At 39.8% G+C, this 22,467-nt stretch overlaps 1 long non-coding RNA gene across 1 annotated transcript; it reads left to right on the top strand.

Annotated features, from left to right (window-relative positions):
- The first annotated feature begins 3,275 nt into the window (after positions 1-3,275).
- LOC130709106 (uncharacterized) lies at positions 3,276-22,059 on the top strand. The gene is made up of 3 exons (XR_009009602.1): positions 3,276-3,387; positions 19,732-19,893; positions 21,708-22,059. It is a non-coding gene; the product is annotated as an uncharacterized LOC130709106 (long non-coding RNA).
- Positions 22,060-22,467: the final 408 nt, after the last annotated feature.

The following is a 22,467-nucleotide window of genomic DNA, read 5'->3' as shown; positions in this document are numbered from 1 at the left end:
AGGCCAACCCAGAAAAGCTATGCTAATCATCATGTACCTGAAGTATATTATAGTAGTTATTAAGACTGCTCTAGAATGGAAATACCCAGTATTGCAAAGTCTGAGGAAAAACACATTAACACATCTTTTGCACTCCTTACAAATGAGATCAGAGATTTCTTTCATTCATATTGTTCAGTTCCCACTCTTTGCTTGGAAATAAATGGTGAACAGAGGAACTTCTCTCCAATGGGAAAGAGGAATTTATTGGCTCATATTACCATACAGTCTAAATGGTGAATGTAACTTCCTGTGTGCCTGAATTCAAGGGCTTCAACAAGGTGTTCTCTCTGCCTCTCTGTAGTTTTCTTGACTCTGCCCTCCTCTCTGCATCTGAGTCTTCTCCATGAGGACTCCTCTGGCAGCTTCAAGGTCCAGTTGAAAGCCAGCACCTCTTCTCTGTTGCTAATACCAAGTCCCTGTATTAGTTCTCATCAGGCCAACTTGAGCATGACCACCATGGCCCAAAGATGGGACATGCCAGTTGGCCCAGTCTGGGTCACGTGGTCCACTCCGGTAGATTCAGTGATCGGCCCCTAAACTATGTGGACCAAGAGAAAGGGAGGTGAGATTCACCCAGAGTCCAAAGGGTGATGCTGCTCTAAAAACAGGGAGGTGAGGACTTCAGGAAAGCAGAACAACAGATACTCATCTCTGGACCTTTGGAGAAGCTTGGGCAAGCTCTACCTTTTCCCATCTCTTGCTACTCCCAGATGCATCCATTTAGGATTTTTCTTTCCTCTGCCTTAACCACAAGATGATGGAAAGGGAGGGCAAGAAGGTATTAAATCCCTACATCTGTATCCCCCTCCTCCTTATCATTCATGGCTAGGTCTTCGTAAATTATTTTCCAGCTCTCACCCCTGCGCCCCAACATAATCCTCTACCAGATGGAGATCCTAAGACCCAAGCTTTTCAGTAAGATGTTTAGAGAATTCACTAAGCACACGTTCCTCTAAATACACATGGACTTTTCTGTCATTTCCAAAGCCCACTGAGTTGTCAGGATGTTTTCAGTTACAGGACAGAAGCGAAACTCCATTTGGCTTAAACTGAAAGGGGGGATTTACTGATTCACATAGAAAAACTCCAGGATTGAGAGTTGGAGTGGTGACTTCAGATGTTCAAATGACACTTCCTGAATCGGTGCCTCTCTTTCTTTGCTCTGCTCGCCTCTTTGTGGGCTTCATTCTTAGCCAGACTCTCTCTGTGAGGTGGCAAAATGGCCGATGGCCCCAAACCACCCTTGCTGTTTACCAACCAGCCTGGAAAACGTGTTTCTGTCCTTCCAGAGTCTTCTTGGCCTGAATTGGCTGGTAGGCTTATTCCTGGACCAATCACTGTTGGCAGGGGCGGGGCATAGACGGGCCGCACAATCATATTTCCACCTTGAACCAGGTGGACTCAGTCCTTCTGGAGGGGAAGGGGGCAGCCTTGCAAGCTGGAAGGTGGTCCTCCCATGGTCCTTGTTCAGACGTCCTTTCTGCCGGTGAATGTCTAATTTTTGCTCTTCCAACAGTTGGCTCCTTATTTACATTTCAGATTAAAATTCACCTCCTCAGAGAAGAGGGCACTGACCACCTTACAGAAAGGAAGCTCCACTTCTGTTTTCTTAACACACCATCTTATTTCCTTCCTACCCTATTTTTTCTTCCTCTTCTACTGCTTATGCCTCTTCCCCTGTCCTTGCCCCTCTCCCTCCTCTCCTCCCCTTTCCCTTCTTAAATCAATTTGAGCTAGTTTCCTGCCATTTGTGTATAAAATAATCATATCTGTGACCAGTAGACCAAGACTGGCAAGTTTTGCCACAATATTGTCAATAAAAATAGTCTTGTTTAAAACAAACAAAAAAACATAGATAACATTGGAAAAAAGTTGTAGGTTAAAAGAATCTGTTTGCTAGGACTGTGGAAATATCTGTTTACAAGCACATGCTATCACATCTTATTTACATGAGTTCTTGGGAGATGAATTCAATTATGAATAATTTATCTCTCTAAATGGCCAAAAGTTCCTCTTCCCTGTTTTTGATGATAGACTTTCTCAAGTGTATTATTCTCTGCCTCTTGAAACAGAATATAAAGAATATAATTTTACCTGTGCTTGATGGTACAGGACCATCACTTCATTGAGCTGTGATGCAGTGGTGTCCTTGGGGGCTTCAGAGATGGAATGGAGGTTGAGGTCCTTATCTTAAGAGACCTTAGAGAGCAGTGCTCTTACCCTGTCTCCTTTCCTCCTCAGCCCCTTCAGATTTACAGCTACAGCTCTACTGTGGTTTGGGCAAACTGCTAATCCAGTTAAGTCATTAACAGTTAACAGAATTGTGCCTTGTACGAGGAAAATCTGGCCTGTGTGAAGATCTGGGTGTTCTCCTCATGTGCAGTGCATGAACTTTAGTGCTTTCATGTGGGCTGTACAGAAACTTTTTTCTCCCCTAGTTTCCTGTTTTTTTCACTGGACCTTGGCTCATAGAAGTTGCTGGGTTTGTGACCTAGTTAAAGAGGTTTTGCTATGATTAGAAACACAGGCCAGACTCCTTGGGGTCATGGGGTTCTGTTTTGCTATGCCACTTGTAAGCCATTCTTCTTTCTTTGCTTTGCAGGAATTCCACTAATTTAGTTCAGCTCAGACCGGGGTCAACAAACTTTTCTGTAAAGGGCCTGATATTTAATACTGTGGACTTTGCAGGTCAAGAGGCAAAATCAAGGAAATTATGTCAGTACTTTTATAACAAGAGAGAAAACAAATTTCCACAAATTTTTCATTGGTGAAATTCAAAGTATAATAATAATAATTCAGCACCATGTTTGTAACTCAGATCTACTCATGAAAAGAAGGGAATTATTTTTGAGGGGAATAACATTAGGCTTAGCTGGGGTTTGAAGTTAGCGTTTCCTAACACTAACCTGATTGTAAATGTTGATTAAATTGATTGTAAATGTTGATTAAATTGATTGTAAATGTTCATTTGTAAAAGTCAATTCACAGGCTGTTCAGAAGCAGGGGACAGGTCATATTTGGGTCATAATTTTCCAACTTCTGGACTATGGCATAGATGGATAATTGTCCCTATTTTCTCTTCTTCCTGTTAATAATAGAATGCTCTGAATTTTAGCTCAGCACATAGCCACATTGCTCACTTCCTTTTTTCCAGGCTCCCTTGCAACTAGGTGAGATCATGTCATTAAATTCTGGATAATAGGATGTGAGCAGCCCTGTATTTCTTACTTCCTACGGGCTGGAAAACAGTGAGAGCTGAAGCAGCCACTTGGAACCCAGAGACAGATGCCTGACATTGACTGTGGTACAGCTGCCCGCCAGCCCTGCACCTCTCCTCTCCAGACCGTATGTGAAAAAGAAAGAAATTCATTTAAAGTCTGTAGTCTGAAGTCTTTTGTTACAGCTTAACTGTGCTCGCAAACATATGGGAAGAAATGTTTTCTCCTCCTCTTCCTTCTCCTCTTTTTCCTCTTCCTCCTCTTTATCCTTTTCTTCAATGATGTTATTTGAGGATTTTCACCATTTCTTACTGGCCTACTACTCAAATAATCTGAATCAATGCATTTTTTCTGCTTAAGCAAAAGCAGATTAAATTCCTCTTTATAGCTTGGATGAGAATAGTTGAATTAGAATTTAAAAGCTATCTCAGTATTTTTGTATGTTTCCTAAACAAGGCTTATGAGATGTAGTTGTTCTTTTGTAATAGTAGGAAGGAAAAAAAAAAAGCAAACCGAAACGTGAGAGGTGTATCTTACTTTGGTTAGTGAAAACTATTTCGCAGATTTTATCTCTTTATTGGGATTATGATAAAAGACTAGATAACAGCCTTGAGTATTTATTTGTCTCTGTTGTCAGCTGAACTTTTTCTTTAATCATACCTAGTCTGAGATGAGGAACTGCTGAATAGAGACTGTTTTATATATACACACAATGCCAAAAATTGAAAATGATACAAGACACAATGAAACTAGTGCAAATGCTATTGTCTGTGCTATGATGCACTGTGGGGAAAGAAGCCTAAAGTGGCATTTTTCTCACCATTTTTTAAGGTTATGGGATATGTGATAACTTCTTGGGCAAATAACTTTCTCTCCAGTTGTGTTTATACCACAGTGTTTTGTTTCAAACAATAGTTGTCTTTTCTCCATATAAGGTAACTCTGTTATTAGCTAACATATCTTAGTGTCTATAAAGCCCCAACTGCATTTGGCCATAGATGGTGTGTGAAGTAGTAAAAGACATCCAACTTCTTTTTTGTGTGTTATCTTTTAAGTAGACTTCCTTGAGAGAAAAGACCAATTGTTGCTTTTCTTTTATTAAAAATGCTAATAGGATCTTCTCAAATAGGTGTGCAGATTGTTCTGAAGGATCCACACAAGTTCTGGGCCACACCAAGCTCTACGATGTAGTGCAGAACATGGATGCCAGAGGCAGAATGGGTTTGAATTCAGTGCCCTCCACTTACAATTGTATAACCTCAGGCAAGAACCCTAACATCTCTCTACCTCTCTTTCTTCTTCTGTAAAATGTCAATAACTAGTATTCCTTACCTCAGACAGTTGCAAGGCTAAATGAATGAATACATGTCAGAGAACCTTGTCACAGACTAACATTCAAATGTCAGCTCTTGCTGTGCCCTAGAGGCTGTTTTTTTTTTCTTGGACCAGCCTTCCAGTCTAGCGATGGGCAGCTCCAGCTCACTGCCTTGTTCTTCTTGTTTCTGTTTCCCAACTCTTCTACTTACCTCTTGTTGCGTAACAAACCAGCCTGAAATCATGGCATAAAGCAAAAGACATCTTATTATGCTTATGGATTCTGTGGGTCAGGAATTTGGACAGGGCCTAGCCGGGATGGCTTGTGTTATCTCTGCTCTGTGGTGTCTGGGGCCGCAGCTGGGAGGACGCCGACAGCTGGCCATGACTCAGCAGCTGAGGGCTGGACTCGTCGGGAGGCTCCTTCGCTCACAAGTCTGGCGCCTAGGCTGGGATGACTCAAAGACTTGGCTCAGCTGAGGCTGTTGACCACAGTGCCCACACGTGGCCTTTCCATGTGGCTTGGGTTTCTCTCACCATGGTGGCTGGTTTCTGAGAGGGAGGAAGCCAAGAGTGAATGTTTCAAAAAACCCGGACGGCACCTGTGTGGCTTTTTATGACCTGGCCTCACAAGTCCAAAAGCATTACTTCCACTTCTCTACTGATCAGAGCAATCACCAGCCCTCTCTGATTCCAGAGGAGGGGACGTGGACTCCCTTCTGGATGGGAGAAATGTCAAAGACTTGAGGTCTTTTTCCTTTTTTTGAAAACTTCCTTCTTATAAATTTGGCTCTGTTTCATCGTTAAGCACTTGTTACCCAAGTTCTTCTGGCTACTGGTCCCTGGTCTTCCTCGATTGCTGTGTACCTTTGACTAATCCTAACCCCTAGAATTTGTACCCTAGAGCATCCCTCTGTTAACCTTCACTTGGCCCTTCTACAGCCCAGACAGCATTCCCTGTCACCGCCCACTCGCCACACCCTGCCTCTCACCTCCTTTCTTGGCTCCAACTCCATCTGCCCACCGAGAACTTACTGGGTAGAATCATATTTCTGTACTACTAACCAAACTTTCTCTCAGTATTATAACTTCCTCCTTGGTCTCTCTACAACTTCATGAAGTTAGTTTATTCTATGCTCATCGACCCAGAAGAGGGATGTTACTTCAGAAAGTGGAAAACAGAGGAGGCTCTTCAGAGTGAAATAGAAAAGACTCACAGCATAGAACAAATACTTGGATACAAAAGTTTCCTTAACAGACTGCGAAAAGATTCCCAGTTAGGGGTGAAGAGAAGGTCGGAGGGAGGGTAACGAGAGCAGAGGTGTTGATGGGCACCAGAGAAATAGGCCCTCTGCACTGTTACTTAGGCCACAGCCTCGGGAGGTGGCAAAAATCTCAGGTAGTTTTGTGGGATCTGAGAGCAGAGAGGACAGGAAGGTCTCCCCAGATAAGTTCCCGGAGAGGCAGCAATATCTAGAGGAAAAAATGACTCCTGGTGTATTTAGGTAGGATGGAGCCTTAGGCAGCATGACCACTCACTAGAAAGACCTGGAATTAAAGATGGAAACAACCAATCGTGGAAGGACCTTGCAGAGAAGAATGAAGGAAGACTCATCAGTAGCCCAGATGGGCCCATCACCAAGGACCAGAGACGGTGACATTAAGGACCTGAAGCCTTGCTTTCCCCAATGCCTCTTTTCTACAGACTCCCCTGAAATTGAAGCAAAATCCCATAGGCAAAGGAAGAGAACCTCCAGTTTCAAAGATTAGTCTTCCACCTCCTTAATAAGAGGTGGTAGACTCCAATTAGAAATGAAGTCTAATTTTAGAAAAATAAAACAAGTTTTTTTTTTTGCACACCTAAATGTGTGTACTGCAATCCAGGGTCACTGTGTACATGTAATGTTTCATATTGAGATAGGTTTCCAGAGGGAGGGGGATGTATACAATAGAATACCATATGGTATTGGTTTCTCGATAATCGATTCTAATTTCTGTGGTCTTGGAATTTTATTATATACTGGATTTCTGTCAAACACGTTGGTAAGGACTTAAGAGAGCTGTTGAGTAAGTGGAAATTGTGAATGAGAGTTACCATTCATTCATTTAAACCTTACTGAGCAACTGCTATATGTCAAACATCGTGTTAGGGGTTGAAGTTACAGAGGTAAAAAGGACATAGTCTTTGCACTTGAAAATGAGGCTCACATTCTAACAGCTTTGGAACAGACATGATTTCTTGGTGCCGTAGACTAGGTCTTATGTTCATAGCTGGACGCATTAAGATGTGTAGGGAATCTGGTCAATTTAGAAAAAGTATATTCTTAGAGCTTCTTCTTCCAAACTTGTGATAGTGATCTCCACGGCAATTCCCCTCTTCTGTGGTTTGGTCAACAGACTCAAGAAGAAGGCTTAAAACACACGTATACACACACACCATCTCTGTATTCTGTAGTAGGGCATGATGCCATTGAAAGATATATTTAGGCAAAATTCACTGGCTTTATAATGATCTTTGTTCACATGAAATCTACAGAAATAAATAGTATTACCGATTCCTTTTTTCTGTTTGATGTCAGTGTACGATATTCATTAAGAAAATGCACTGGGTGTGATGTTACCTTAATTACAGGATGGGAAGGCAAATTCCCCTTTATAGCTTTAGGCTTTCATGCCACGAGGCTCTTCTGTTTATTCCAATGAATTACATTCTGGCACCCATGGAAATCACGTAACAAATGCATAACGAATGTGACACTCGCACAAAACATCACATTAGTTCCATACTATCAGTTCTATTCCAGTGAACACCAAACCAAATCACATTATTGTAATGTGAGTTATGATTTAATACCCTAATTTGTAAGTGGTTTTGTCTGAATCTAACATGTTATTTACACCACTCGTGGTGGTTTCTAAGACATACTAGATGCACACTTATTCGGCTTGACTACCTCATCCCCACCCTGGTAGACGCACCCCTAAATAATATATCAAGTAGTGTTTTGCTACTAAATATGTTCTCAGCTATCTTCCTACCAGGTTCAAAATTACAGGTGACAGTGGTTGTCTATTGCAGTAAGCTCAGAATTCCCATAATGTAACATGCTTTGAGATTTGGACAACTAAGAATTAGGGAAGAAAACGGATTATCAGTCAGCTCAGGAAAACTTAATAGTTGCAGAATATGACATAAAATGAAGTCAAAATCATTCTGTGAGCAAATGTCAATCTATTTTGAAATAAGACATTCTTGTTGCCTGAAGGCCTTTTCCTCCAGTGTACATGGCAAGGTCACTTGCATGCTTTAGGCTTTACCTCAGCTGTTACCTACTGAGTACCCTATTTGACTACCCTATTTAAAGCAGCCCCCTCTGTATCAGTTACTCTGTGTCACGTCATCTGGTGTGGCAATGTCTACTACCTATCTTCATCTGCTCTCCCTGTTTTTTTAGTAATAGAATTACTGCCTAATTTCCAGGTGGGCATTTGACCACCTAGAATGAAGGCTACCTGTTCTAGCTCCGCTTGCAACCATGGACTATATTCTGGTTATTAGGATAAACACTAAATTATCCTCAAGTGGCAGAGGTATGGCTCTCTTTTCACCTTTGTTCTTCATGTAGATGTAATGGCTGGAACCCAAGCAGTCATCTTGGATCATGAGTTGGAAGCCATGGTGAACAACAGATCTAGGTCCTTGGACTTCCCTGGTGGTGCAGTGGTTAAGAATCCACCTGCCAATGCAGGGGACAGGAGTTCAATCCCTGGCCTGGGAAGATCCCACATATCGTAGAGCAACTAATACCGTCTGCCATAACTACTGAGCCTGCGCTCTAGAGACCGCGAGCCACAACTACTGAGCCCGCATGCCACAACTACTGAAGTCCACATGCCTAGAGCCTGTGCTCTGCAACAAGAAGCCATTGCAATGAGAAGCCCGCTCACCACAGTGAAGAGTAGCCCCTGCTCGCCACAAGTAGAGAAAGCCCACATGTAGCAACGAAGACCCCACGCAGCCATAAATTAATTATTTAATTTTAAAAATTGCCATCTCTCAAATTACCAACAAAAAAAAAGTTAAAAAACAAAACAAAGCAAATCTAGGTCCTTGATGAATTCATGAAGCTGCCTGAACCACTATGAAGAACCTTCCCTAATGTGAGAGAATGAAATAAACTTTTTAAACCATAATCAATATGCAACATACATACAACTTGTCCAGCATATGAATCTGAACCAACCAAAGAGAATCAGGCACTGATCAGTCAGAATAGATGCCAATTTAAAAAAATTGTTGTAACTACCTCAGTACCTACTGGGCTGAATCACAGCCTTGGTTAAAGCCAAATGATTTTGAATCTTCTGTCACTTGCAGCTAAACATAATCCTAAGTAATATACTTTATTTCTTTTATAACCCTTGTTATAGTCTGTGATTATTTTTTCATTGTTTTACTTATTTATCATCTTTCCCTTCCCTTAAATCTCTATGAGGGCAGAGAATGCCTTTGGGGTTTGCTGCTGGAACATGACTTTGTTGAATGTTGAAAGAATGAATGGACTAATTCTTTAATTTTTTATCGTGAGATATAATATTTTGGGAATTGCAGATCTGGAGGAGTGAAAAGAATTCTATTTGGAGGACTAGGGTTGGCAGTGCAATTGACAAAAGTTTTTTTTTTTTTCCCTCTGACTGAAAAAAAAAAAACCATGATGAAATTAGTGGTAGATAAAAATTCATTTCTAGCTTCTAACAAGGAATCACAAACAATGGAGGACATATAAATAGAGTAGCAGCTTTATTAATAATCCTTTCCTACTCCATTTGTGATCTTTTGATGACAACCCTACCAGAGGCACTCTTTATCAGGCACTAAAGCAATTTAGATGCTGTCATATGCCTTTCTTGATATATACGTATTAGACATAAAGCAGTCTTCTGTTCTTTAGCTTATTTTAGTATATAATTAAAACTCTGACTGTCTGCTACTAAGCAACGGGGCATGGCCGAGGTTGATCACATCCTATCACAAAGATAGAAAGAGGAAAAATAATAAAAATAATCATACACATTCCCGTAATCAGTCTTCAGATCTTAATTATGTTTTAACTCCTTTGTTATGCCAAAGGCAGTGCCTATGGGCATTTAAAGGACACTCTCACTTTCCTGCCTAAGTTCAATCTAGTTCTTTCATTTGGATCCTCATCCATTTATGGAATCCTTCGGGGGTGTTTGAGGTCACAAGGGGTGATAAAAACTGAGATAGGAGTCAGGAGGCTTAGGTTCCATTCAGCCCCCAAACTGGTCCAGTGGAACTCCGGGGAATAGTGGCTGGGCTGGGGGTGCGTATAAGCCTGGAGGAGGGGGCAGGCAGAGGGATGCAGGGTTTGCACCACCTGCAGGTGCCAAGGGCACACGTACCCCAAACAGCCCTCTCCTACCTGTCTATCTGTCTCAAGGTATGACCTCTGAAGTTTCACCTGTGTATTGTACTTTGCTTCCAAAGATGCCTTTTCATCAGTCTTAACTTTCATATTAACAGTATTTCTTTAAAGTTGTTGAGCATGCACCCACTTTTGAAAATAGGCTCAGAGGGAATAGCCCACGCTCGGCTCTGACGCCTTCCTCCTTCAACTCCCCCAAAGACCTCTGAATATGATCCTTATTCCTTCAATTATTTATTCGTTCATTCACTCAACAAGTAATTTCTGAGCCCCTATCTTGTGCCAGGCACTGTTCTATGTTCTAGGGCAATCACGGTGGCCCTTGGAGAGCCTCCATTCTATGGTGAAAGACAGCCAATAAATAAGAGAAGCTCTTTTAAGAAAAGGAATGAATGGCTGCCACGTTTTGAACTCTTGCTGCACCAGACACAGCATAGTCTTGTGAGGCCATTAACTCTTCACCCAGCTAATGAGAGAGGTTCAGAGGATAGATAGGGTGGTGCATGGGTATGAGATGCCATGCCTGGGCGTGATTCCCACCTCTGCAGCTAGCTGGTTGTGTAATCTTTTTTTTTAATTAATGAATTTATTTATTTATTTATTTATATTTTTGGCTGCGTTGGGTCTTCGTTGCTGTGCACAGGCTTTCTCTAGTTGCAGCGAGCGGGGGCTACTCTTCGTTGCAGTGCGCGGGCTTCTCATTGCAGTGGCTTCTCTTGTTGCGGAGCACGGGCTCTAGGCATGAGGGCTTCAGTAGCTGTGGTGCACGGGCTCAGTAGTTGTGGCTCGTGGGCTTAGTTGCTCCACGGCATGTGGGATCTTCCTGGACCAGGGATCGAACCCGTGTCCCCTGAATTGGCAGGTGGATTCTTAACCACTGTGCCACCGGGGAAGTCCCGCTGGCCAGTGATTTAATCTTTACTTGCCTCAGTTTTCTTATCGGTAAAATGGGGGTTCTATCTTGCAGGAGTTTTGGAAGAATATTTAATGTATCTGTAGCCTTTAGAACAGTGCTTAGTTGTTGTATTGATAAATTGGTCCAATTTTACAGATAAATAAATCGAGGCATGGAGAGATTAAACAACTTGTCCAAGTTCCCATGTACCTAATAAAAAGTGGGAATCAAAATTCCATCTCAAGTCTCTTTTGCCTCTACAGCGTGTGCTCTTACCCACAATTATGCTTTGTTCTTCTAGCAAAGTCTCTTAAACTCTTGGAGGATCAGTATGTTCATCTGCAATCTGGGTGTGATAATAGCAAACTGCCTGTTGTGAGATTCAACTATGATAAGGTATTTGCAAGTGCTTTGAAAACTATAAAGCATCGTGGGAAAATACAAATTGCTATTATTACTACTATTGATTTGTGTTTTTATATTCAGCATTTTAATTTGCCTGTGATGGGTCTGTTTGCATATTTGTCAGATCAGGCTTTCTGTTTAATCTCCCGTGCTTATTACAGGACCCATTTTGGCCATCCTGGGGGTCTCTGTGTTGTCTCCTCAGAGTTTTTTGTTTGTCAATCCACCTTTTGAAAATGATCCCTTCTGTCATTTCTCCTCTAAATGGAAGAGTAAAGACAGAACATAGGGTCTTGAAGCCATCTACAGTTCTAGATACTTGTTGGATTTTCTGTGAAAGTTTTGGTTGTTTGGGTGGAGGGTGAAAACACTCAAAACTATTGGCAAAAAGCATGGGGACAGAATCTGACACACGTGAGCCTATCAGAGGAGTTCATTGAAATGATAGAGGATATCTTGGCAAATCCAGAGTAGCCAGCCTTAAGGAAACCAAGTTACTCTCCTTGCTTGCAAGGGTGACCTCCTGTGAGTTCCAGATAACCTAAAAGCGGCCAGTGCTGTCATGTAACTTGGGAAATATTTCATCTTGGAGAAGCCAAGTGACTCCACGGGAGGAAACAATGTGATGTCTCTAACTCTATTCAATGGATTACCTGTTGACCAGATTTGTAGAGATCAACACAAGTCCTTTCCCTCCATGTGCAACACTGAGAGGAGTTATTTAATGTCCCTCTTTACCAGACTCACCTATTCCCTGACATCCATGGAACTGCACCACCAAAAGATGTCTGACTGTATTAGATTTTCCAGAGCCCAGACCTACATAACTTTCTTTTGGTAGGAGTCTATGGAGGGATGATGATGGATAACTATTAAATCATGTAAGACATAGAAGAGATCTGGAGTTAGGGGAGGCAGGAAGAGTTGTCCTAAAACAATTAGCTACATTAGGAAAACCCAAAAAGTGCATTTATATGTAGATGTCTCTACACTTAAACTATATAAATTCTTGGTGGGGGTGGGCAAGAGGAAAGATTCCTTACGTGTTCTGGTGGCCTGTTTCATTGTTTTTCTTCTTAGGTTTTTATAATCTTCCTACATCTTAAGAAATTAAAGCTGGCAGCATGATCTCTTGTCTTTTTCTCTCAACACCTAAACAATTCTTCTCCTCCACCCAGGCTAACTCCTGTCTCTGTTTAGTCACCTTTTTTTTTTTTTTTTAAAGGATAAATCAATATCTTTATTTTACACACAAACATTGATTAGATAATAACTTGCTTCAGGAAAGAGTCCTTTTTTTTTTTTTAATAGACCTTTATTGGAGTATAATTGCTTCACAATACCGTGTTAGTTTCTGGTGCACAACAAAGTGAAACAGCCCTGTGCATACACATGTCCCCATATCCCCTCCCTCTTGCGTCTCCCTCCCATCCTCCCTATCCCACCCCTCTAGGTCATCGCAAAGCACCGAGCTGATCTCCCTGTGCTGTGCTGCTGCTTCCCACCAGCCAACTATTTTTCATTCGGTAGTGTATATATGTCAATGCTGCTCTCACTTCGCCCCAGGTTCCCCCTCCCACCCATGTCCTCAAGTCCATTCTCTATGTTTACATCTTTATTCCTGACCTGCAACTAGGTTCATCAGTACCATTTGGGTTTTTTTTTTGTTTTTTTTAGATTCCATATATATGCATTAACATACGGTATTTGTTTTTCTCTTTCTGACTTAGTTCACTCTGTATGACAGACTCTACATCTATCCGCCTCACTACAAATAACTCAATTTTGTTTCTTTTTATGGCTGAGTAATATTCCATTGTATACATGTACCACATCTTCTTTATCCTTTCATCTGTCGATGGACATTTAGGTTGGTTCCATGTCCTGGCTATTGTAAACAGTGCTGCAACGAACACTGGGGTACATGTCTCTTTTTGAATTATGGTTTTCTCGGGGTATATGCCCAGTAGTGGGATTGCTGGGCATATGGTAGTTCTACTTTTAGTTTTTTAAGGAACCTCCATACTGTTCTCCATAGTGGTTGTATCAATTTACATTCCCACCAACAGTGCAGGAGGCTTCCCTTTTCACCACACCCTTTCCAGCATTTATTGTTTCTAGCTTTTTTGATAATGGCCATTCTGACCGGCCTGAGGTGATACCTCATTGTAGCTTTGATTTGCATTTCTCTAATAATTAGTGATGTTGAGCATCTTTTCATGTGCCTCTTGGCCATCTGTATGTCTTCGTTGGTGAAATGTCTATTTAGGTCTTCTGCCCATTTTTAAACTGGATTGTTTGTTTTTTTGATATTGAGCTCCATGAGCTGTATGTATATTCTGCAGATTAATCCTTTGTTGTTTCATTTGCAAATATGTTCTCCCATTCTGAGGGTTGTCTTTTTGTCTTGTTTATGGTTTCCTTTGCTGTGCAAAAGCTTTTAAGTTTAATTAAGTCCCATTTGTTTATTTTTGCTTTTATTCCCATTACCCTAAGTGGTGGTTCAAAAAAGATCTTGCTGTGGTTTATGTCAAAGAGTGTTTTTCCTATCTTTTCCTCTAAGAATTTCATAGTCTCTGGGCTTACATTTAAGTCTTTAATCCATTTGGAGTTTATTTTTGTGTATGCTGTGAGGTAGTATTCTAATTTCATTCTTTTACATGTAACTGTCCAGTTTTCCCAGCACCACTTATTGAAGAGGCTGTCTTTTCTCCATTGCATGTTCTTGCCTCCTTTGTCATAAATTAGGTGCCCATATGTGTGTGGGTTTATCTCTGGGCATTCTATCCTGTACCATTGATCTATGTTTCTGCTTCTGTGCCAGTACCATACTGTCTTGATTACTGTAGCTTTGTGGTATAGTTTGAAGTCAGGGAGCCTGATTCCTCCAACTCCATTTTTCTTTCTCAAGATTGCTTTGGCTATTCAGGGTCTTTTGTGTTTCCATACGAATTGTAAAATTTTTTGTTCTAATTCTGTGAAGAATGCCATTGGTAGTTTGATAGGGATTGCGTTGAATCTGTAGATTGCTTTGGGTAGTATAGTCATTTTCACAATATTGATTCTTTCAATCCAAGAACATGGTATATTTCTCCACCTGTTTATGTCATCTTTAATTTCTTTCATCAGTGTTTTATAGTTTTCTGAGTACAAGTCTTTTGCCTCCTTAGGCAGGTTTATTCCTAGGTATTTTATTCTTTTTGTTGCAATGGTAAATAGGAGTGTTTCCTTAATTTCTCTTTCTGATTTTTCATTGTTGCTGTATAGAAATGCCAGAAAGTTCTGTGCATTAATTTTGTATCCTGCAACCTTACCAAATTCATTGATTAGTTCTAGTATTTTTCTGGTGGCATCTTTAGGAATTTCTACATATAGTATCATGTCATCAGCAAACAGTGACAGTTTTACTTCTTTTCCAATTTGTATTCCTTTTATTTCTTTTTCTTCTCTGATTGCTGTGGCTAGGACTTCCAAAACTATGTTGAATAGGAGTGGTGAGAGTGGACATCCTTGTCTTTTTCCTGATCTTAGTGTAAATGATTTCAGTTTTTCACCATTGAGTATGATGCTTGCTGTGGCCATATATGGCCTTTATTATGTTGAGGTAGGTTCCCTCTATACCCACTTTCTGGAGAGTTTTTATCATAAATGGGTGTTGAATTTTGTCAAAAGCTTTCTCTGCACCTATTGAGATGATCATTTGGTTTTTATTCCTTAATTTGTTAATGTGGTGTATCACATTGATTGATTTGCGTATACTGAAGAATCCTTGCATCCCTGGGATAAATCCCACTTGATCATGGTGTATGATCCTTTTAATGTGCTGTTGGATTCTGTTTGCTAGTATTTTGTTCAGGATTTTTGCACCTATGTTCATCAGTGATATTGGTGTATAATTTTCTTTTTTTGTGATATCTTTTTCTGGTTTTGGTATCAGGGTGATAGTGGTTTTGTAGAATGAATTTGGGAGTGTTTCTCCCTCTGCAATTTTTTGGAAGAGTTTGAGAAAGATCGGTGTTAGCTCTTCTCTAAATGTTTGATAGAATTTGCCTGTGAAGCCATCTGGTCCTGGACTTTTGTTTGGTGGAAGATTTTTAATTATGGTTTCAATTTCATTACTTGTGATAGGTCTGTTTATATTTTCTGATTCTTCCTGGTTCAGTCTTGGAAAATTGTACCTTTCCAAGAATTTGTCCATTTCTTCGTGGTTGTCCATTTTATTGGCATATAGTTGTTTCTACTAATCTCTTATAATCCTTTGTATTTCTGCAGTGTCAGTTGTGATTTCTCCTTTTTCATTTCTAATTTTATTGATTTGCATCCTCTCCCTTTTTTCCTTGATGAGCCTGGCTAAGGGTTTATCAATTTTGTTTATCTTCTCAAAGAACCAGCTTTTAGTTGTATTGATCTTTGCTATTGTTTTCTTCGTTTCTCTCATTTATTTCTGCTCTGATCTTTATGATTTCTTTCCTTCTACTGACTTTGAATGCTCCACTGTTTGCCACAGAAAGAGAAAGCAGACGCAGAAGAGATTGAAGTGAGGACAGAGGAAGTATGTAATTGGTCAGCATCAACCAATGAACTGGCTGCAATGGAGTCAGATGTCTATCCTTGCCTCAGTCGGCTATCATGGGGGCAGGGTCAGCTTTTGAGACTTTTTATCAAGAAAGAAGTGGAGGTTTGGGAAACCTTTTCAAAATTTCTCTACTTTTGGTAGTCTCTGGAATTTTTTAAAAATTGAAGTATAGTTGATTTACAGTGTTGTGTTAGTTTCACATGTACAGCATATCGATTCAGTATTTTTGCAGATGATATTCCATTATAGGTCATTGCAAGATAATGGGTATAATTCCCTGTGCTATACATTATATCATTGTTGCTTGTCTATTTTATATATATAGTAGTTTGTATCTGTTAGTCCCATACCCCTAATTTGTCCCTCCATTTTACCCCCTCCCCTTTGGTAAACACAAGTTTGTTTTCTATGTCTTTGAGTCTGTTACTGTTTTGTGTATACATTCATTTGTATTATTTTTTAGATTCCACATGTAAGTGATATCATATAGTATTTGCCTTTTTCTGTCTGGCTTATTTCACTGAGCATAATTTTCTCTAGGTCCATCCATGTTGCTGCAAATGACAGTGTTTCATTCTTTTTATGGCTGAGTAATATTCCATTGTGTGTGTGTGTGTGTGTGTGTGTGTGTGTGTGTGTGTATATGTCATATCTTCTTAATCCAATCTTGTTGCTGGGCAGGTGGGTCACTTCCATGTCTTGGCTATTGTAAATAGTGCTGCTATGAACATTGGGGAATTTTATTTCCACACAGTCTGTCCAACTCCTATTACCTCTGCCCTAAACTCCATGTTACAGATAGTTAGGTATCAGTTATATTGTCATACCGAATATTTATTAAGGACCTTCCTCTATGTAGCAATGTACAGGTTACTTTTTAAAGTAACTATTAGTCTCTTTGTGAGTGGAGTGGCTCAGAATCTTACACCCAAAGGTGATCCATAGCCATCCAGGAACACCATCAGCTTGACACCTGAAAAACAGATTAACATGTGGGTCTGTGTTTTATTCTTTCAGTCAATCTACCAACCCCGTGGTCTCTCTATACTTAAAGCACTACAAGGAACAACAGAATCTGCGCTCTTGAGGAGTCTTAATCAAGAGTGGATCATGACATATACAAGATTTTAACATTTTCTCCCAGTCCAGCTGTGACATGGCCAACTAAATTGGCCCCTGGAGACAAAAAATTTGCTTCAAGAACATCTTCTATTACAATTGCATGTAAAAGTTTTAACTGCTTTCTTCTTAACTTCCTTTCCTGGTGGGATTGTGCTGAGCGGTTGGCTACCACTCAGGAAAGCATTATAACTAGGCACTAGCTCAGCCAGAAGGCCATGTTTTTGCTTTAGGGTAAACTTGTTAAAATTGGGAACTCAGCCAAGGTCATCCATCTACCAACATTGTGAAAGCATCTTACAGTTGTTCATCTAGCTACAGTCTAATTAATTTTCAAATGGACAAAGTAGCTTCTTGGGCCACGTAACAAGCATTTTCATTCATTTAAGCAAAGCTGGATTTGGCTCGGAGCAGGGTCACGAGAAATTCTAATAGCTTCCTCTCTTCTTTGTGTGTCCTCAGGAGAGCTCGCGTTGATGTCAACAAAGCAAGATTTGTGTTCTGGGCAGTCGGAATAGAGTCAGTTTCCAGCCAGCTGAGTTCTCTGACTCCCTGAGAAGGAAAGGGTCTGAAATTGAGCATATGGGAAGGCTCTGTAGGCCCTTTTACTTTATTGGATTTAGCTATGCTCACATAATGAAATTGTTGGGATTGTTTAAACCTTCTGCAGGGACTTCTGTTAGCAGAGAAGAAACTTGTACTAAAGCCATAAGAAGATTGTATTATAGATATATTGGAATCCTTTTTATCTTTTGCCTGGTTTAATGTGCAGGGACTGACATTTTTTGGGGCACCAAGCCAGAGGTCTATTTAATTTCTTAAAATTTCACATGGTCACTGATACTGTCCCCACCGATGGCAGTTTCATAAATTAATAAAGACATAGCCATTTGAAAGGTTGTGAATCCTTGCAGTTAACTTCTAAATAACGTTTGGTTATTTTACACAGTAAACATGGTAACGCCTATGGAAACCAGGCTGTACAGTCTTCAGGAAAATGTTTCACTGATATAATCCAGATTTCAGTAAAACATTAAATTTGTTTATCTTTGTCCTGAGACCATATCTATGATTGAATAAGGCTTGAATAAAAATGCAGGTTTGCTTACGTCAAATGAATTATCAGGAACAGTTGAAGTGATATTACTCTTACTTTTATTGCATTTAGAATTTGGGGGCGGTAGTGGCATTTTCCATTTTGAACTTGACATCTTACTTATTTTTATATTTTTTAGGAGTTTTTTGTTTTTGCCAATTTAGAGACAGAATTTGTTTGTTTCTTTATGTGTATGAGAGAGAGAAGACCAAGGCAGCTTCTCATAAAGGACCATCATGATCATTTTTACTGTAAACAGCGCACCCCTTTGAATACCACAGTTTCCAGAAAATTACTGTCATGGAAAATCCTCCGCCGTTAGCATCTATTTCAAGAGCACCCCCAGTTTGCTTGCTTGCCCCATGGTGGCCAACCCAGGGCTGCCAAATGTACATATAGAAAGTCATCCTGGCTTCCACAATCCCATCTTAGTAGAACTATTTCTCATCAGAGGCTCTTAGCCTTTCCTTTCTCGTGCTATAAAACTTCCTCTCCTTTCTAACACCCTTGAATCCCCGCTGAAATGAAAGTGACAGCCGATAGGTTCCCTTGCAAGTTTATAAATAAATAGTCTTTGTGAATTTTGTCTCAGGCTCAGTTTTGTCTTTGACGGATGTAGCCCCAGCTTAGAGCAATACCCTGCTCATGGAAAATCAAATATTTACTCATTCAACAAATATCTACCCCTTACTACATGTCAGACACTATTCCCAGCATTGAGGTGTAAGATACACAACTTGCCCTCTGTCCAGTTTACTAAAGTTAATCCAAGAATTCCACGAATAGTAGTAATGTATCAGTAACAATGCTTACTGAGATATAAACCTGCTTTTTATAGTTTAGAGAGAAGTGGTTCCTCTTTTATATGTGTAACCGAAACTAAATTGTTTAACAGAACATCATAAACTATTTGTGATAGAGAAATAGTTATTATTGTTATTGCCATCACATCACCTTAGTATCTGCGATTAGAGAAGCATCACATTTTCAAAGAAAAGAGTAAATTAGTTGACACTTTCACAGAAGAGTTTTCTGTGGCTGGTGAAATATACTCTCTTTTTTTAACTTCTAGAACTATAGAAATAATTGTATAATGATACATATTGACAATATTCCTCTTTCACCCACTTTTTATATGTTTTCAAGAGTAAATGAAAAAGAATATTCTCAAAAAGCTAGCAAAAACAATGGAAAGCAAGAGTTTATGCCAAATATAAACATATTTCTGTTTAGCAGATAGCAGGGGTATAGAAAACATTCCCATTTCTCTTCTCACATAACAGAATGTTCTATGCTTACTGTATTAGTTAACAAATTCAAGTCTGTTTGTTTTGTTTGAAATCCCACTTCATCCATAAATTACAGCATCACACAACAATAACACCAGAAGGACAATATCACCATTGTTTGATTCTACAATCATCTCGGCCCACAAAATTCTGTTCCATTGTCAGCTTGCTGTCATCAAGCCATTGTTTTCCTCTTTTCGGGGTCTCCCTCCTAATATCATTCAGATTATTTAGACACTCAGCGATGTTTTTGCTATCAGTGCAGACTTCTGAAGAGCTGGAGCTCCAGTGTGATGACCAAATAACCCTTGACTATTTATATTTCCACAGGCATTCTTTCCTGAGGCCCAGGAGTAGCTGAGTTGCAGTGTGTGCCATGCCGCGAGGGAGCTTCCCCTGCTGAAGCTGCTTTGTTCCACTGGACAATGCAGCCTTTTCTGCTTGACTGTCTCTCTGGGCACCTACACAGCGACACGGTGCAGGGGAGAGGGGGTGAGGCCGATCATTTATTACAATAATTCCCAAACTTCCTAGAATAAGGAATTTTCAAATACAAAGATATATATAGATATATATATATAGTAATTACTAATTCTCTTTACCCTCTTTTCTAATTGTAAAAGGATTACAGGTACTTGATTTTAAAACATTAATGTATGAAGAGTCAGTCTCTCTCTCTCTCTCTCTCTTTCTCCGCCTATGTCTCCTCTTCTCTTCCTTAGAACTACATTCTTTTATTCACTCTGCAACTTTTTATTGTGAGCCTCCTGTGTGTTTGTTGTTGAAAATACAGCCTGGGACAGACACAGTTCTTATTCTCAGGGAACTGAAGGCTTAATGAAAGGTAAAGGTGTTATGCTGTTTCTAGTAGGTTTTTTTTTTTAGTTAATAATTTATTTATTTTTGGTTGTGTTGGGTCTTCGTTTCTGTGCGAGGGCTTTCTCTAGTTGCGGCGAGCGGGGGCCACTCTTCATCGCGGTGCGCGGGCCTCTCACCATCACGGCCTCTTCTTGTTGCGGAGCACAGGCTCCAGACGCGCAGGCTCAGTAGTTGTGGCTCACGGGCCTAGTTGCTCCGTGGCATGTGGGATCTTCCCAGACCAGGGCTCGAACCCGTGTCCCCTGCATTGGCAAGCAGATTCTCAACCACTGCGCCACCAGGGAAGCCTTCTAGTAGGTTTTTAGTTTTGTTCATTGGCTTGTTTTTAAGAATACCTTCTATACATATACATGTAATATATATTCTCTCATTTTTAAGACTACAAATGGTGACTTACTATACATATACTTTTATGTTTTGTTGTATTCCTATAACATTATGTAGAGGACACATTTTTTTTTTTTTTTACTGTACAGTATTCTTTCTCCCTTACAAATAACTCCCTGACCTTATTTTGTGGAATCACGTCTTTCTCATTTTGCACACTCCTTGTGGGAATGTAAATGAAGTCCTTTGTCCTCTGGTAGCAAAGGGTGAGGTATGCAACCCAAGCTCTCACTCTCTCTCTCTCTTTAGAGTGAATCTCAACCAGAGTGACTGAAGGATTAAAACATTTGAAGGGCACTGCCAACATCCAGAGAGGATGATGGAGTGATACCTGATGTGCTGAGTAGTCTGGGGTTGCCAATTCCTCTTCTGTTCTCCAGCCTCCTGGCCATTCTGTGGACCAACTCCTAATGTTCCAATTCATTTCATTTTTGCTCGAGTACTCCAGAATTGACTTCGGCTGCTTGAACCACAGAGTTTTAATCAAAGGCATACAGTCCATCAGCATATATAGACCTATCTCGTTCTCTGTTAATTCCTGAAAGACGTTTTTTTATATCCATGCATCACCATTTATTTGACCATCCCCTGTTAGTGGACATTGTTAGTGTTCCAGCAACAAATACTTCAGAATATACATCTATACACAATATATATTCTTGTATATCTGTGTTTAGACAGATGTGTGAATATGCTTTGGGAGATAAATTTCTGTAAGTGAAACTGCTGGGTCAAAGGATATGTACGCTTTTAATAACATCAGTGTCTAAGGCCCTCAAATGAGAATAATTGTTCTATTGTAACTACTGATTGAGAATGTAAATAATGGAAGAACTGTAGTGACACTCTATTTGTAATAACTCTCTGTGGTTGCTAAGTGAAAAGGTAATTCTTACTGAATTTAGAAAAAGTTATTCTTGCTGAATTTATGAAACTGGGAAAATAAATATAAACAAAGAAAAGCCAGCTGCCAAATCACTTATAATTTTCTCACCTATGGTGGTAGAATTACATTTACTCATCATTATTTTTTTACCCAGGTTTTAGGGATGTTTTTGAAGAGGATTGTTCTCAACAAGCAATTCCATCACATCTGGAAATAGAGGCCACTGAATATATTTCTTAAATTCCAAATATATGAGATTTTCTAATTAACTTTTTGTGTTTTTGATTTCTAATTTAATTGCTAGTAGTGAGAGAACATACTCTGTGTAGTTTGAACCCTTTGAAATTTTCTGGGACTTGTCTCAAGGACCAGTACATGATTGATTGTGGTTACATTTATGTGTGTCTTTGAAGAACATCTTCTCTAGTTTTGGGTGGTATTCTTTGTACTTGCTTTAAACTGAGTTTGCTAATTGTGCTGTTCAAACCTTCTACATGCTTACTGGTTTTGTGTACTTGATCTGTGAGTAACAGAGAAAGACACATTAAAATTTCCTGTGATGATTATGGGTTTGTTTATTTCTTCTTATAATTCTGTCAGTTTTAGCTTCATATATTTTGAAGTTCAGTTGTTAGGTATGTAGGAGAGCAGAAATGTTCCTCTACCCTTCTAGGTTCTTTCAGCTGATATAATAATCAAGTTTATGTAAGATAGATTAACAGGAGAAAAGCAAATTTAATTTTGTAGGTACAGAGGCCTGATAGGTATAGGGCCTAAGACCGAAGCAGGCTGGCTGTATACCTTTTTAGACCAAGAATCAAATTTTTGTGAGGATTTGTGAAAACAAAGGGGTTTTTGGTTGAGATAGCAAAATAATGAAGAATTAACAAAGTCTGTCTCTACAGCTTTCTTGG

Source organism: Balaenoptera acutorostrata, chromosome 10, assembly GCF_949987535.1.
Source record: "Balaenoptera acutorostrata chromosome 10, mBalAcu1.1, whole genome shotgun sequence".
In the NCBI taxonomy this organism is placed as follows: Eukaryota; Metazoa; Chordata; class Mammalia; order Artiodactyla; family Balaenopteridae; genus Balaenoptera; species Balaenoptera acutorostrata.
Note: the sequence above shows the minus strand (reverse complement) of the source record. Positions and strands in the feature narration are given on the sequence as shown.